Raw genomic sequence first — 18,284 nt, 5'->3', positions numbered from 1 at the left:
CATGGTATGGCATAATTTCTCAAGAAAACCAGCCAGCCACTTGGGTAAATTGATTACTTTGGATCCCTTCCACATGGGGTGTGTGTGACTGTGGGGCAGCAATTTATTCTTTCCAGAACTGATTCATACTCACATTATGAGTTTGCCTTTCCTATCCTGGTTCCCCCAGCAGCACCACCATTGGAGAGTTTTCAAAATGATCATCTATTGCTGTGGTAATCCCATACTGTACTGCCTAAAACCAATGGACCCATGTTACTGCAAAGGAGTTGCACATGACCATGAGAACCACTGGTCTCATCATATACCTCATCACTCAGAAGCAGATAGCCTGATGAAATAGCCCATTAAAGGTTCAGCTAACCCAGCTGGTGTGACTCAGTGGTTGAGCGTCAACCTATGAACCAGGAGGTCACAGTTCAATTCCTGGTCAGGGCACATGCCCAGGTTTCAGGCGGCAGTCGATCAATTATTCTCTCTCATCATTGATGTTTCTATCTTTTCTCCCTCTCCCTTCCTCTCTGAAATCAATAAAAATATATATTTTTTTAAAAAGTTCAGCTGATTTTTTAGCCTTTATACCATACCCTGAGGAGTTGGGGTGACTTGCTAAGAGGGAGTTCTTATTGGCCTAATGAACAGCCTCTATTCTTGTCACCATGAGTGACTCTGGGTGAGACCAGAAGAACAGCTGTCCAGCTGAGCCGAACCCAACTTGCTAACCTACTGCATAATGAACAAATACAATAGTTATTATTTTAGACTGTTATGTTTTGGAGTGGTTTATTATGTGGCAATCGATTATTGATACAAAAAGTGAGCTCAAAATGTCTAAAGTGGAACATAAGATATATCTGATACAGCTGAAGAAAATGCATGCAAAGTTCTATCACATTCTAAAGAGAGTTTCACCAAAAGGCAGCAAAACCGGTTCTATGACTATCACCCAAACACCTCCTCCAGCCTGAAAAAAAGAACACTAGCTTTGTCTAAGGAGGTGGCAGCCATCTCCTACTCAGCATCATGGGTGCCCTCAGACCCCTCATAAAAACCAAGATTGTAAAAAAGAGGACCAAGAAGTTCATTTGGCACCAGTCAGACCAATCTGTCAAAATTAAGCATAACTTGCTCTGCCGGTGTGGCTCAGTGGTTGAGTGTCTACCTATGAACCATGAGGTCCCTGGTTCAATTCCCAGTCAGGACACATGCCTGGGCTACAGACTCGATCCCCAGTAGGGGGAGAGGCAGCTGATTGATGATGTTTCTCTCTCATCAATGTTTCTCTCTCTCTCTTTATCCCTCTCCCTTTCTCTCTCTCTCTAAAAAAAAAAAAAATCAATAAAAACGTATTTTTAAAAAATTAAGCATAACTGGAGGAAACCCAGAGGCATTTACAATAGTGTGAGCAGAAGATTCAAGGGCCAGATCTTGATGCTCAAAATTGGTTATGGGAGCAACAAGAAAACAAAGCATATGCTGCCCAGTGGTTTTAGGAAGTTCCTTGTCCACAACGTCAAGGAGCTTGAAGTGCTGCTGATGTGCAACAAATCTTACTGTGCTGAGACTGCTCACATTTCCTGAAAGAACCGCAAAGCCATTGTGCAAAGAGCAGCCCAGCTGGTCATCAGAGTCACCAATCCCAATGCCAGGCTATACAGTGAAGAATATGAACAGACAGCTTGTGTGCACACTGCATTTGTGTTAATAAAACCATAAGATTCTGCCAAAAAGAAAAAAGACTAGAAGGGAGATTTTATTACTTACCACTTTTGAGGAAATGTAGATTTTCTCTCCCACTAGGGCGGGGGCCTCTAAGAGCTGAGTGAGGAATGTCTTCAAGGTATATCACCTCGCCCTGGCCGATGTGGTTCAGTTGGTTGAGTGTCTTCCCATGCACCAAGAGGTTACCCGTTGGATTCCCTGTCAGGACACATACGGTTGCAGGCTCAATCCCCAGTAGGGGGCATGCAGGAGGCAGGCAATTGATGTCTCTCTCTCTATCTATCTATCTATCTCTCTCTCTCAAAATCAATAAAAACATATTTTTTTAAAAGATGTATCACCTGCTAGCTTGTTACTGAATAGAGGCTATCTATAGGTCCAACCCAGGCAGATAATTTTAGGGAGAGCTGGCCATATATCCTTGGAGTTTGGAGACCAGAGTCAGCAGACACACAGTTGCCTGCCTATTGCCATCAGTATTATGAAGACAGGAAGATTGCTGGGGCAGCAGGACAGGGTGGCATGTCTATTGTTCAGCATGGCAAGGACATGTGAGTTTCCCATGGATCAAGTGAACATCAAAGAAAGCAAATAAGCTTGTGCCTTGCCAGTGGGTGAGTGGATCCTGGAAGTAAAAAGTTGTGGGTATTCCAGAAGAGGTAGGGACTAAGAAGAAGTCAGAAAAGGTTGAGTCCATATCAAAGAACTGTATCTTGAGGAAGAATCATGCTCATCCCATGAGAGAGACAGCATTTGGGTGCCAGACACATAGAAGGCATTCACAACCAAGAGGACTTACAGCAGTATCAAAAAGTAAAAGAGACCAGGGACTGAGGAAAGAGAGGCCAGAGGAAAGAGCATTATTTGTGTCCTCAGATGTGCTATTAAACCTTCCCAGTGGAAGCCTAAGAAGAACCCCCAAATGAAACCAAGGGAGAAAGAGCCAATTTCAGGCATCTGCCATGTGCAGAGATGACGAAGGCATCTTATGACTGCATCTGTAAAGCAGTAACTTGCCTACCTCCAATCCCACCCACTTCATCCTTGGAGAAGAAACTGTGGTTAGCAAAATGGGGAAGGAGACGTAGAAGCCTATAGAACAGAAAGAGAAGGATTATACTTGCTTCTCTGACTTTTTAAAAATATATTTTAATTGATATCAGAGAGGAAGGAAGAGGCAGAGATAGAAACATCAATGATTAGAGGAAAAACATCAATGATGAGAGAGAATCATTGATCGGCTGCCTCCTGCATGCCCCCTACTGGGGATTGAGACTGAACCCCAGGCGTGTGCCCTGAACTGGAATCAAACTGTAACTTCCTGGTTCATAGGTTGACGTTCAACCACTGAGCCGAACTGGCTGGGCTGCTTCTTTGACTTTAAACTCCTCACTGATGAGAGAGAACAAGGTATAACTTTAAATCAAGTTCTGAGTTTTGATTATTTTATGGGGCTGCTGGTTGTCTCCCCAACCTTTTTTCTAAAGATTTTAGCTAGGTACAAGACTGCTTAGAATAAGACCACATTCCCCAGTCTCCCTTGCAGGTAAACACAGTAATGTGATTAAGTTCTTGCCAATGGACTGTGAACACAAGTGATATTAACAACTTCTGGGTTGTGACCTTGAAGGAAATGGGTAAGCCTTCTCCCTCTGGACCAAATAAACTAAGACAACAGTCTAGGGATGGTGGAGCAAGAAGACAGAAGGAGACTAACTCCTGCTCACTTTGTGGAACAAAGTTGCTTTTGCCATGTAATAGGCAAAACTCTCAGTGCCATATCACAATGCACATTTATTTCTCACTCATGGGTTTGGGAGTTGGCTGGGCAGTTCTGTGTGTGTGTTTGTTTTTTTTTAATATATTTTTTATTGATTTCAGAGAGGAAGGGAGAGGAGAGAGATAGAAACATCAATGATGAGAGAGAATCATTGATTGGCTACCTCCTGCACGCCCCCTACTGGGGATCGAGCCAACAACCCGGGCATGTGCCCTTGAGTGGAATCGAACCTGGGATCCTTGAGTCTGCAAGCTGACGCTCTATCCACTGAGCCAAACCAGCCAGGGCTGGGCAGTTCTGTTTGATATGAAACCCTGAATTTGAAGCAGGTTTTCTATAAATGTTTTAACATGATGGTCCCCACTATGTGGGATGTGCAACAGGAGTGAATGGCCCCTTTCTGACCACATCCAGCTTCCAAAATGCTCTGCTTCAAGATATGGGTCAGGTTCAGCTCTGCTCTACATGTGTCATTCTCATCACCAGGTTGGAAGGAGATTAGAAGCTCTCAGGACAGTGGTGGTTCCTTCCCATAGCAACAATTGGATCCAGTTTGCCCACACTAGTGGAAACAGCATCTTGAGTCCCCCTCAGAGACACCAGCACCATAAGATGATGCTCCCTCCTCATAGGTCTGAGTTTCAGCTCCATAAGGCTGTCCTCTAAATGTCTAAATTATAATAATCCCTACTTCTTCCCTTAGTACCCCAAGCTCTAGGCATAGTAGCTGCCTCCTGCAGTTGCTATCTTCGCAATACATTGTTCTCTTCTTGCTTTTTCAGTTATTTAATGATCAATTCTTTATATTAAACTCTTCGTTAAAATAATTGAGGTGGTTTATTTCTTGACAGCACCCTAATTCACTGCTGTAAATCCTATGCCTGTGAGACTCTCCTCAAGAATTTTCTCTGATAAATTTCATGACAGCCCACTCCCAGTATCTTCATTCCCCTGCACTCATTTTTTTATCAAATAATTTACTGTGAACTGTCATCATTAGTTGTTGTTTTTTTCTCATCCATCCCCATCTCAGGCCAATAGCTCCCTGAGGTCAGAGCACATCTGTTTCCTTAGCACCTGGCATATAGGAAACTGAACGACACACGTTTGAATGAATGAATGAATGAATGAGCGAGGAAAAATAAAACAGGAACAGAAGCAGTTAATAGTATGAGATTTGGAAGGTTCACAAAACGCCAAAATGAAAGAGAAAGTTAGATGGGGCTGTGAGAAACAGGAGGGCTGTGGCTGCCAGCTGCGCGCCCAGCTCTGAGCACATATTAAGTTCTCAATAAATAATGCGCATCGACCACATGATGAAAGTACAGCTGAGACTCTGCAAAGAATACTCGTTGACAGGGAGGGTAAGAAGGCTGGAGAAGTCTTGGGGACATCAAAGTAGTGTTGGCCCTTTGGGTTCTAGAGGGATGACCCAGCCCTAAGGGACGCCTCTCACTTCTCCAACGGGTCGTGCCCAGCCCTTTCCGGAGTTTCATTCCGGTTCCTCCGCCCCCTCCTTCTCCGCTCCGCGCCTCCAGAGGAAACAGGTAAGACAGGGAGCACTGGGGGTGCTATTTAAGGGGCTTTTTTGGGCATGCGTTATATCCTCCGCCCGCCGCCCCGGCGCACGCGCAATAACCTGCTGTGAGGAGCACTGCCCCTTGGCCGATTAGGGGGAGGGTTCGCTCAGAAGCCCGCTCAGGCTACTCTTAACTGACCACCTTTCCCGTGGCCCCGCCCTCCCGTGACTGTGGCGAAGGCTCGCGAGATCGCCCTCGGCAGTCTCCGACGACGCCATCTTTGTGCCTGGCGAGCGACGGCGCCCGATGGGAGACCCGAAGCCTGAGGTTCGCACGCCAAGCTCTTGCTGAGAGCGGATCCCGGAAATACGAGGCGGGCCACGGTGGGAGGGACGCACTGAGGGAGGAGGGAGGAAAGGGGGCGGTGGCGGCGGCTCTCACCGTATCCGGGCTCCGCGCGGCGCACACCCGAGGGGGGGGTCGGGCGGGGAAGCAGCGCCGGCCCGGACCCCCCGCGGGAACAGGCGGCGGGAGTGACTGAGAGGCGGCGGCTGCGGCTGCGGCTGCGGCGGACTGGGAGCAGCGGCTGCCCGGTGAGTGTCCGTGAGGAGGCCCGGCACCTGCCCGGACTGGGGCGTCGGGGATGGCTTCGGGGTCCTCCTGGTGACCCCGCGTTCGCGCGGTGGGCGTGTGCGCGACTGCCTGTGACCCAGGGCTCGGCTCGGCCTGGGGCTGCGGGGCTGCCGAGGTCTGCGCAGGGCCTGGCGCATTCGCCCCGGACGGCCGAGGAGAGAGGGAGTGGCCGGGGCCAGGGGTAGCCGTGGCCCCCGAACAGAGGGGATGATGTCCTTCCTCGCTGGACCCTGGACTTTGAAGCCCCAGCAGAGCGTTTGGGGATGAGATGAGAACAAACGCACCAAGGTTGGAGTTGTTGAGATCGCGAGGAAGGTTAGTAGTAATTGTTGTGAAAGAGGTTTGCAAATGATTGTGGGCAGGTGTAGAGTAAGGAAAAACATGGTCTACGTTCATTTAAAGATCACATGAGGATTCCTCTGAGGGCCAACGGATTAGAGTTATTATCAGTGGAGTTCTATAGTTTAATACTGTGTGCCAGCTCATTAAAGTTCATAAAAGCAGGATTTTGGGGGGTTGCATGGGGGACACGTTGGGTTATAAAGTAAGCTGCATATAAAGGTTCACACTGTTGATGAAAAGCATTTGTCCTATAAAATTGCTCAAGAAAACTTGTCACCTTTGGTCCAGACAGGGCTTGTCAATTCCATGTGTTCTTCAGTGACGTTTGTCAAACAGACAATACTTTTGGCATGTGATGTATTTATTTCTGGTTTGTAAAAATAAGACTGAATGGGGGAAAACAATTTGACAATTTGAAAAGCTCCTTTTGCACACTTTTTATTTTGAAAGTAAAAGGGGATTTACTTTTTTCTTTGCAAATGCTTTACAAGACATTTGTAAGAAGAAAACATTTAGATCAAAAAAGGGCTTTTGAGATGAGAGTTTACTTTTTCACAGTATTAAATTTTAAAGGGTATCATTACTCATGGTATATTTTGTGATGATTTTTTTATAAACACTGGAAGATTGCAAGCATATACACATACATAATTTTAAATCAGTGTATGATATGAAGTTTTTCACCTTGAGCTCTCCCCCTCACCCATTTGCCTATGGCTTAATCAAGGGAAAAACTTTAGTGTAGGTAAAAATTAAATATGTGATCTTCATCTTTACGTTGGACAGAATATAGGAATATAGTAATCTATATTGTCACTCTGAATTTTCTTCCACATATTTAATAGTCTTCTCAGTTATAGATACCACACTCTGTACAGTTTGTGTTGGAACAAAGGGAATTAACATTGATTGTATTCAGGCACTGGGCTTGGTGAATTATGTACTTTTGTATTTAATCCTCATAGTTACCCTGTGCCAAAGATAACGTTATCCCTGTTGTACAGATAATGAAACGTCCGGTATTCTTCAATATCTTTCCTGAGGAGGTGATATAGCTGGTAAATTGCAGAGCTAGAACTTATGTGTGTCTGATTCTAGAATGTGTTTCTTCTACTATGCTCTGCATAAGTGTATGTGCTGACTGATACAAATTTTATGAAAGTGGAAATTTTTGTCACAAAGAGACCTTTCAATTCTGTTGCTAATCTTGAAAGCTTTCAGTGTTCTTGGCTGAAGATAATCTCAAGTTTTTTCCCCCCAGATATCTTTCTAGCCAGAGGTAACATTTTAGCAGGTCCGCTGATTAGTAAGGATTCCTAGTAGCTGAGGGGGCCTATCTGAAAGATAGTTTTCACTATCTTTGTCTCCAATTTCAGCATGCCCAATATACTTAAAATGTTTTGTTTATTCTGATCCTGAATAGTTTTTCAAATAATATTATTAAAATAAAATACCAACTATTTATAGGGGTTTGAATTTGCTTTATCATAGCTTGAAGGTATACATACACATACCCACCAACCTGCCTTCTCCAGCAAGTGGAGTACTTGATAACAGATGCTGTTTTTCTTCTCTTTCATTTAGTGCAGAAGTTTTGGACCTAGTTTGTGGTTTACAGAAAACACAGTAGCTATTCTGGGATCCAGCATAATCTTCCGTGGGGCTAGGGAGTAGAAGACCTTTGAGATTCCAAGCAGTATCTTAGATGAAATGAAACAGCAGGAACATCTTGCTAGTGCCATGGCCATTGGTTACTTTTATCCCCCATTGGTCTCTGCTCTTGCATCTTTGATGTTCTGCTGAGCTTGCCATCCCGGTCATTATCTCTGTTTAAGAGAGTTCAACTGGAAGAGTAGCTGCTAAAATTTTTTTTTTTAAAAAGGATGCTAGCTGGCACTGATCCTTTGAGGTCCTTTGATTAGATTTACTTGTCTAATTATCCCTGGCTGGAATTTCAGGAGAAGTTATGGAAGTTGGGATTTGCTGCTCCATCTTTTAAGAAGTAAATTGGAGGCCTTTAATTAAATAGCCATGTCTCAGAAACATGGGCATTAGAGGCAGGGAAAAAGAAGTCCTGTGTTCCTCAGGATGTGTCTGCGTGTTCGTGATACATGGAGTTTGGAGCTTTGCTTGAAATAAAACTTTGGAATCCTGATGAGCAATATTTGGTCTGAATGAGCAAGATTTTCATTAGAGGCAGACTCCCAAGAAAGAGTTAAATACACTTCCTTATTTGTGAAGATAATTACTCATTGTATTTGGGCTATTGCAGTGAAAAAATTGACAAATGATAATGTAACTGAGTACTCTTCAAGTAAATAAAGCCTTTCTGAAATGATTTATATTGCCTCTATATAAATAAAAGACACCAGGAAATTGTCTCTGATGTTTTTAGAAGCTTATTTTCATACCTTCTGCATAATAAACCTCATGGCCACAAATATTCATTTGTCTAAGAGTGAAATGGAGCTGATGAAATATTTGGAACTGTCAAAATGAATTAATCCTAAATACTTAAGAATATTTATTATAGTTTAATTCATTGGTAGGTCTATTCCTGCAACATCCCACTTTCTTCCTGCTTCAAATTTCTCTCCTTACTTTCCTTCCTCTCTTTCTGACTGTTACTGCTGGTGCATGGAGCCTTCCCATAGTTCTCAGTTGACACACTGAAGTCTTTGTCAGAGTGGATATTGACAAGGAGGGCAACAACTTAAAAGTCCTCTTCCCTTCGATTCACTCTGCTCGAGGAGTTCAAAAGAGACCTGGACAAGACCCCATGACCCACTTTGTTATTTTTTTTTTAACTTATTGATGAGAGAGAAGAGAGAGAAACATTGACTTGCCATTCCACCTATTTCTGCTTTCATCTGTTGACCGTTGTGTATGCCCTGACGGGGGATCAAACCCTCAACCTTGGTGTATTGGGACGACCCTCTAACCAACTGACCTACCTGGCCAGCTTTCCATTCTTTCTGGAAAGGAGAAAGAGTGGCCAGAGAAAGGGTCTTGACACTGCCATAGTTTCTCTTTTTCTTTTCCTTCCCTCTCTCAAGTGTTAAAGAGGAAAGTTTGTAAAAGCCCATCTGCTCCCAGAGCAGGCACTGTTCCCTTGTCCTCTTTTGCAGCCCACCCCCAACCCCACACTTTTTCCTTGTTCCCTTTAGCTGCTATCCCACCCTTCATCCTTCTCTCCCAAGTAGGTCTTGCCTTCCTTATCCCAGGATCTCCTCCCAATGCAGCACTTTTTGTCCTAACCCTGAGGTCTAATGCACTGCCAATCAACCTCCTTCATGCCTTTCCTTGTGCTCTGCTTTGATCATGGAAGCCTGGGCCTTTGGTCCTAGGGGAGTCCAGACTCCCAGTTGGGGGAGGGAAGAATTCTACTTCCAGGACTGAGTGGGACAGGGGTAGTTGCTTTTATTCAAATTTAAATGCTAAATGGGTTTTCCTATAGGTTCAGTAATTTATTATACTTCTGTAACCTTATGGGTGTTTAAGTTTTCGTGGGTTGGCTTGGAAACCTGGCACATAGACCTTTGTTTTCTGGGAAAGAAAGTTCTGAGGTTCAAATAGATGATTTAAAAAACCAGCTTCTGCTCCAGAAGTTGGGGGTTGCATGCTTTTTGTTAATTACTCGGTGGGATGGTAGGGAGCACACCTTTAGTTCACCAAAATTAGATGTCTTCTGTGGACCAGATGGTTCTTCTGGGAGATAAACTGATAGCCTTTATAGACTGTCAGTAAAGAATTTCTGAATTCTTCTAAGAATTCAGGCACATGTTTTGAGTTCAGTCCATCCCAAGTTAATGTGTGTCATTAAAGCAGATGTAACTGTTGTGGAAAGAACATTTTTTCTTTGTCATAAAGGAATATCTTGTTCCCACTATATCTTGCTATTGTTTTGAAACTTTTCAAGGGTACTGGAATTCTTAGTTCTTTTACCCTAGATTACTTAGTGGTAAACATGGGCAGTGTGTTTTACCTGAAGATTTTAAAGTAAACTTTTATTTGCCTGTTGTTGAAGTTAGATGCAGTTACCACTGTTTGTAGTGTTCAATTAAGTGAAGGATTTAAAGGTGATAAAAGCAAAGCAAAATATATTTTAAATTTATTCTCCATAAATGTATTCAGTTTTAGCTTGGATGAAGGACCTATTACTAATAAAAGGCAAGATGAGGTTCTTCATTAGCTGGGAGGAGGTGTCTCCAAACCACTCTTGTTTTTAAAATGAATTTGAGTCAGCTTCATTTTGAGAATTTACCAAATTATTTAATTACACATACAGTGCAATGGTTAAAAATCATGATCTCCAAGGGTAAAATGCTCAAATATCCAAATCTTACATTTATTTTTTAAATATTTTTTTATTTATTTCAAAGAAGAAGGGAGAGGTAGAGAGAGATAGAAACATCAGTGATGAGAGAGAATCATCAATCAGCTGCCTCCTGCATACCCTCCTCTGGGGATTGAGCCCACAGCCCAGGAATGTGCCCTGAACTCCTGGTTCATAGGTTGATGCTCAACCACCGAGCCACACTGGCCAGGGCAAATCTTACTTTTGACACTAACTAGCTTGGTGATCTTGGGCAAGTTGCTCAATCTCCGACCTGTTTCCTCATTTTTGAAATTGTGATAGTGTAATACCTACCTCGTAGGATTTTTGTGAGGATTAAAGGAGCCAGAGGATGTATAATAATTAGAACATGCCTAGCAATGGTAAATGCTCATAGTTAGTTCTTTTTGTTATTATTCCTTTGTCATTGTCATTATTGCTGCTACAATTTCTACTTTGGCTACCTTCGGAGATGATACCTGTTCTGGGTGTATGTGAAAGACATATGTTTATTTGGTAGTAATTTTTAGATATAAAGCTTATTGGGGGTCCAGGCAGAGAAGTATATTAACTATTGGATACATCCAAAATTGGCCATAATGAAGGAAATCCATAAAATATTCAGCCAATTTTTTCCAGTAACACCATTCCTATTATGTATAAGGAACTGTGCCACTTTGAGTAACTGCAGTGTCTTTGTTAAAATTTGTATATATTATGTTGGTATTTGGGAACTATGTAGAGGGATGTTCAATTTCTAAATGGTCCAATTATAAGAATTTCTTTTTGGAAATCAACTCCATTTTCCCATAGAAATAATGTCACATGTGACCTTCAGATTCCCAGGCCAACCCAACGTGTCTGAATTTGAAAACTGATAATACCATAAAAACTAGCTTCTACGTATAATAGTGTCTCAATAAGAAGAGCACTGAGTGCATCAAGTACTGAAAGATTATGAACACAATGTGGTGGAGTCACATTCCTTCACAATCCTAGCAAGGACTCCCAAGCTTTGGGCAGAGGAATTTCTTCCCTGGTGGAGGCTGAGGACAGGGTGAGCAGTGTGACCTGGTTTCTAGAAGGCAGGAGCGTTTTCTTGGTCTGGCTCCTCAGAAGGCTGTATCGTATAGTGGTTGCTTTCAAATCTCTGTTCTATCACTTACAGAACTTCTGATCTGCAAAATTTAGTTGTAAATAATGCCTGCCTTACAGGGTTCTTGGGAGGGTTAAATGTGCTTATATAAAGCACTTTTAAAAGCACCTGGCCCATAGATGAGTGCATAGGAAATGTTATATATTTACTAGGTTTTACTGTTCTAATAGAAATAAGCTTCTTTGGAATAATTTTAGATTGGCAGAGAAGTTGCAAAGATACTACAGAGTTTCCATATATCCTTCATCCAGATATACATAGCTGTGGTACATTTGTCACTAACATTGGTACTTTACTATTAGCTAAACTGCAATTCTATTCAATTTCACCAGTTTTTCTACTAATACCCTTTTTCTGTTCTAGGATCTGATCTAGGATACCATGTTATATTTAGTTTTTAAGTTACCTTTTTTTTTTTTTAAAAAAAAAGAACAATTTTAAGTATGTTGTTTTTTGTTTTTTGTTTTTAAGTATGTTTTTTATTGATTTCAGAAAGAGGAAGGGAGAGGAAGAGAATCATTGATTGGCTGCCTCCTGCAAGCCCCGTACTGGGCATCGAGCCTGCAACCCTGGCATGTGCCCTGACCAGGAATCGAACCGTGACCTGGCTCATAGGTCAACACTCAACCACTGAGTCACACCGATCGGGCTTTAAGTTACTTTTTTTAATATATATTTTGTATTGATTTCAGAGAGGAAGGGAGAGAGAGATAGAAATATCAATGATGAGAGAGAATCTTTGAGTGGCTGCTTCCTACAGGCCCCCTCCTGGGGATGGAGCCCTTAACCTGGGAATGTGCCCTTGACTGGAATTGAACCCGAAACCCTTCAGTTCACAGGCCAATGCTCCATCCACTGAGCAAAACTGGCTAGGGCTTAAGTTACTTTTAATTGTCATTGAGACTTCCAGTTCTTTAGTAAATAAATTTCTGTGGCCATAAACACATTTTCTGATTTAAGTTTTCTGCAGGTCCTTGAAAGGCCAGGTGTTTTCCCTGGGAATGAAAAGTCCAAGGATTCATCTTAGCACTGAACTTTATAGTTTGAAATAAAAGTAGTCCTATGATAGAGGAAAGAATGGTATGGAGATAGAGTGGAAACAAAAGCATTTTTATAATTTAAAAATGTTTTTACAGAACTAAATTGGGTTGTTTTACATACTGTTCACTTTTGATGGATTTAGCTACAAAATGATATCACTTTTAAAAATGTTAAATTTAGTAGAAAGCATACTTCATACTATGCTGGAGATAGAAGCTAATTGGAATGAATTGAAGAAATTGTTTTTTAGTACTTAAAATTATAGTTGATTTAATAAGAAATTAATATTGTTAGTATATACAATAAGTTATTGTTCCTAATTAATGTATTTGTTTATTTATATGTACTGGTTAGTTTTTGGTCATGATTGATTTTTTTAAGTATTTTTCAAGGATACTATATACTATACTATTAAGTGCCCTTGTCATTCTAAATTATCACAAATGCCTAAATTTTATGTCAAAGTAGTCATTTCGTGTAAACAGAAATTTTATCAGTTAGGTTGCACATCATGAACTTTACTTTTAAAAAACCTTATCTTTTCTGCCCCAGCAATAGCTTTTGGCAATTAGTCATGGGTGGCAAAGAAATTAATTTTGAGTTGGTAATATTTGGATGTAAATGTTTTCATTGAATATGGTATGTATTGAGGAGCACTGCCAGTAAACTAACTCTCTTGGTCGGTGGAAATCCCCTAGAACTTCCAGAAAATTAGTAGAGGGGTGAAGTTAAATAACTTCAGTTGTTTCCACTTATCAAGAGATGCTTATGACCTTGGACAAATCACCAAACTGCAAAGGACCTTGGTTTCTTCATTAGTAAAATTAGGAGATTTGACTAGATATGTGATTCTATAAGTTCATTTCTGAGATTTGAAAGACCCTCTTATTTAATAAAAATCTATAAGACCAAGTTGCTTGTCTTAGACCTTTATAAACCAACACTAGTCACTAAAGGTAGACATGAATCAATTTATTTGGAGGGGATAATCTCTTACAAACTAATGTTTGAGAGTCACTAGTTGGTTTGATACTTGTGAATATTTTTGGTAATTAGCATGTTTTATAATACCTGCTTTTTAAGTTTTTGTTAGTTGATTTCTATGCTTTGACCTGAAGCAGTGTGAAATTCAAACTTTTTGCTCTCATATCCCCTAACCAGTTTTTAAAAATAGGTACTCTTTCATACTTAAAAAGAATTTATTGAAGCCTAATATGTATGCAGAGAGTGCAGATCAATAGTGAACAGTTTGGTGAGTTTTCACCAACTAAGCACACTTGTGTACCAGCACCCACATCAAGAAAGTGAACATTACCAGCCACTTAGAAGATCCTTTGTTTGCTCTTTTGGTCACTTACCACCCTGACTTTTAACATCACAGATTTGTTTTGCCTACTTTTGTACTTTATACAAATGCAATCCTACTGTACTCCCTTGTGCAGCATTATGAATATGAGATTTATCTATATTGTGTGTAGTTGTAGATCAGGGATTGGGAACGTCCGGCCTGCGGGCCATATAAGGCCCACGAAATCATTTGGTCTGGTCCTGCCAAGGACTCGAAAGTCAATAAATCTAGGAGCTTTTTAAAAAATTCTTTATTGAAAGTTTTACATATGTCAAGGAGCTTTTTTCATAGCAACATAAATTTATATTAAGTGAATCATAAATATACAAATGGCCCTTGGCAGAAAAGTTTCCTTATCCCTGTTGTAGACTATTCCTTCTCATTACTATATATTCTATTGTGAATATATCACTATATATCATTCTGTTGTTAATGGATATGTAGGTAGGTCTCAGTTTTTTAAGAATGTCTTTTGTGACCTTGGGTAGGCAAAGATTTCTTAAACAGGACTTTTTAATTTTAATTTGTTCTAGAGTTTTAAGTAGAGAAAGAATGGGAGAACTGGTTTATTTTAATATGAGCATCTGCATTTTTCAAATGTTAATATATAGTAAAATCTTTTACTCTGTAAATCTCAGGGAAATGGTCAGTATTTATAACTAAATCTTCTAGGTAACAAGGTTTGTGATTTCAGAACTATTTTGGGTAGAATTCCTTCAAAAGTGTCAGGTAGTTCCTTGCCTATTTTGACTAGTAGTTATAATAGTGAATAGAAGTAATAATGGAGGGTAACATTGTCTGTTCCCTTCATCAAAGGGAAAACTGAACATTTGTCCACTAAATATGATATTTGCTTTAAAATTTTCCTAGTTACTCTATTAGCTTACAGAAGTTTAATTCTGTTAATGACTTAGTAAGAGCTTATATCATGAATAATAATTGGATTTTATCAAAGGCTTTTCCTACTCTTGAATCAAAGTGTATTGATTGATTTCCTACTGTTAAATCAACTTTGCATTCCAGGAATAAATCCAGTTTGGTTATTACCACATTTTTTTCTTTTTATTTGCTTAGAAATTTTGGATCTTTGTTCTTGAGTGAGATTGGCCTTTATTTTGTTTTTGTTTTTTTGTTTTTGTACTGTCCTTGTCAGGTTTAGGTGACTTGTAAAATGAGCTAAGGAATATACCTGTTATTTCTTGTTATTTTTTAGATAACACGTATAATAGAGATCATATGGTATTTGTCTTTCTGTCTTTTTCTAACTTAGCGGAATGCCCTCTAGGCGCATTCACGTAGTCACAAGTGGCACGATTTCATTCTTTTTTTTATGGCTGAATAGTCCCTTGTATATGTATACTATATTTTCTTTATCCATTCATCCATTGATGATTCTTAGGTTGTTTCCATAATTTGCCTATTGTAAATAATGCTGCAATGAACATGGGTGTGTATATATCTTTATGAATTAGTGTTTTCATTTTCTTTGGATAAATACCCAGAAGTGGACTTGCTGCATCATATAGTAGTTCTATTTTTAATTTTTGAAGAACTTCCATACTGTTTTCCATAGTGGCTGCAATAATTTGTATTTCCACCAACAGTACACAAGCCTCCCTTTACTTCATATCCTCACCAACACTTGTAATGCTGGCCTTGTAAAACGAGTTTGGAAGTCTTCTCTCTTCTATTTTTTTAAAGAGTCTGAGAAGGATTGCTGTTGGTCATTCTTTCTCCTTACTAGTAGTCAGTCTGTTCAAATTTTTTATTTCTTCAGTATTCATACTTGGTGGGTTGTATGTTTCTAGGAATTGGCATATAATTGTTCATGTAGTGTCATGATTCATTGTAGTCTCATTATTTTTTATATTTTTGTGAGATCTTTGTCTCCTGTTCGTTAGTTTGTTAATCCTCACCCAAGGACATTTTTCCTTTGATTTTTAGAGAGAATGGAAGGGGGGAGGAGAGAGAGAGAGAGAGAGAGAGAGAGAGAGAGAGAGAGAGAGAAAGACATCGATTGGTTGCCTCTCTCATGAGCCCGGGATTGAGCCTGCAACCGAGGTATGTGACCCTGACCCGAATCTAACCCAGAACCCTTCAGTCCGCGGGCTGGTGCTCTATCCAACAAGCCAAACCAGCTAGGGCTCCTGTTTTATTTCTGATTTTATTTATTAGAGTCTTTTTTTTTTCTTGGTGAGTCTTTAAAGGTTTGTCTATTATGTTTATCCTTTCAAAGAACCAGCTCTTAGTGTCATTGCCCTTTTCTATTGTTTTTTTCATCTCTATTTATTTCCTTTCTGGTTTTTCTTATTTCCTTCCTTATACTCATTTTGGGCTTTGTTCTTTTTTCTAGTTCCTCGAGGTTTAATTTTGTTGTTTGAAATGGTTCTTATTTCTTGAGGTAGGCATTTATTGCTATGAACTTTCCTCTTAGAATTGCTTTTGCTGAATATATAAATTTTGGTATGTTGTATTTTCATTTGTCTCAAGGTATTTTTTAAATTGTCTTTTGATTTCTTCTTTGACTCATTAGTTGTTCAGTAGCATGTTGTTTAATCTCCACATATATGTGAATTTTCCAGTTTTCTTTTTGTAATTGATGTCCAGTTTTATATCATTGTGATCAGAAAAGATGCTTGATGTTTTGAGGTTGTTTTGTTTTTTTTACAACTGTTTTATAAATTACATGTTTATAAAAATTTGGCCATTATATATTTTGGATATTAACCATGTATCAGAGCTGTTGTTTACAATCTTTTCCCATTTGATTGGTTGCCTTTTGTTTTGGTTTCTTTTTGCTGTTCAGAAGTTTTTTAGTTTGATATACTCCCATTCACTTATTTTTGCCTTTACTTCCCTTGCCTTTGTGGTCAAATTCATTAAATCCTCTCTAAGAACAAGGTCTACAAGTTTAGTTTAGTACCTATGTTTTCTTCTGTGTAATTTGTTGTTTCAGATCTTATATTTAGGTCTTCAATCCATTTTGAGTTAATTTTTGTATATGGAGACAAACAGTATATTTTATTCTTTTGCATTTGACTTTCCAATTTTCCCAGCACCATTTATTAAAGAGGCTCCTTTATAAAAAATTATTTGCCCATATAAACGTGGATTTATTTCTGGGATCTCATTTTATTTATTCATTCATCAGTTGATGGGCATTTGGGTTGTTTTCACTTTTTGACTATTACAAATAATGCTGCCACAAACATTCATGTACAAATTTTTGTGCAGACATGTTTTATAATTACTCATGGACCTTTTTTATTCTTGATGCTGGGTATATGTATCTTTTTCCTCTCCTTCAAAAATAATCTTACTAGAGGTTTAACAATTACAGAAATTTTTCTAAAGAACCAATTGTATAGGTGTTCTATTTTTTTTAATATCTGCTTTTATGTTGACTATTTCCTTTTATTTCTTTAGGGTTTATTTTTATAACTTCTTAACAGGGGTAGTTAGGTATTAATTTGCCCCCTTATTTCCTTCCCAACATGCATATAAAACCACACCTTTCAGTTTGAAGCATTGCTTTACCAGCATCCCTTAACTTAAAAATACTTTTTAATGTTTTTATTAATTTTTTGAGAGAGAGAGAGACATCAATTGCTGCCTCTTGCACGTTTTCCCCTCTCCTCCCCCCACTGGGGATCAAACCAGTGACCTCTCAGTGCATGGGACAATGCTCAACCAACCAAGCCACAGAAGCTGGGCAGCATCCCATAATTTTTATATGTAAGATTTTCATTATTAATTTTACATTTTCATTGTATTTTTTTCTTTGATCAATGAGTTATTTAAAAATGTATTTTTTATTTCCAGTAATATGAGATTTTCTAACTCTGCATATTTGTTAATGGTTTCTGGTTTTATCACAACTTCCTTAGAGAACTTTCTTTGCGTGATTTCAAGAAGTTTTAAAACTTCTTGAGATTTACTTTTATGGCTTAGCAGGTGGTCAGTTTTTTTGTAAATATGTTAAGTGCTTGAAAAGCATATATTCTGCAGCTGTTGGATGTAGTGTTATATATTGTTAATTTGTGTATTTGTGTCCTTACTGATTATTTTGTCTGCTTATTCTTTCAACTACTGAGAGATACCTTAAAATCAGCCACAGTGATACTAATGTTTGTCTATTTCTCCTAGTAGTTCTGTCAACTTTTGCTGTATATATAATTTGAGGCCATTCTATCAAGTGCATGCAAATTTAGTTAATTATAGTGTTCTGGTGACAAACATTTTATTATTCTGAATGTGACTCTTTAGTGATGCTTTTCTATTTTGTCTGAAAATAATTTAGCTATACTATCTTTATTTTGGCTAATGTTTACATGATGTATTTTTCTATCCTTTTACTTTTAACCTTTCTGTGTTATATTTTACATGAGTCTCTGGAAAGCAACATA

General features: G+C 39.3%; 1 protein-coding gene and 1 pseudogene across 6 annotated transcripts in view; both read left to right on the top strand.

Annotated features, from left to right (window-relative positions):
* Positions 1 to 1,023: 1,023 nt before the first annotated feature.
* Positions 1,024 to 1,716, top strand: LOC307095950 (large ribosomal subunit protein eL32-like; annotated as a pseudogene). The gene is made up of 2 exons: positions 1,024 to 1,119; positions 1,366 to 1,716. The product of its transcript is annotated as a large ribosomal subunit protein eL32-like (transcript).
* Positions 1,717 to 5,327: 3,611 nt separating this feature from the next.
* The window catches only part of TAB3 (TGF-beta activated kinase 1 (MAP3K7) binding protein 3), a 70,776-nt gene continuing 57,819 nt past the window's right edge, over positions 5,328 to 18,284 (top strand). For 3 of the 5 annotated variants that reach the window (XM_079765097.1, XM_079765098.1, XM_079765094.1), the window contains exon 1: positions 5,458 to 5,615. The gene's annotated coding sequence lies outside the window, so the exon portion shown is untranslated. Of the gene's footprint in view, positions 5,350 to 5,457; positions 5,616 to 5,704; positions 5,971 to 18,284 lie in introns of those variants that run through there. The other 2 variants (XM_079765096.1, XM_079765095.1) reach the window with 2 other exon arrangements.

Source organism: Cnephaeus nilssonii (genome assembly GCF_951640355.1).
Source record: "Cnephaeus nilssonii genome assembly, chromosome: X".
NCBI classification, from domain to species: domain Eukaryota; kingdom Metazoa; phylum Chordata; class Mammalia; order Chiroptera; family Vespertilionidae; genus Cnephaeus; species Cnephaeus nilssonii.
This window is presented reverse-complemented; position numbering and strand designations above follow the sequence as displayed.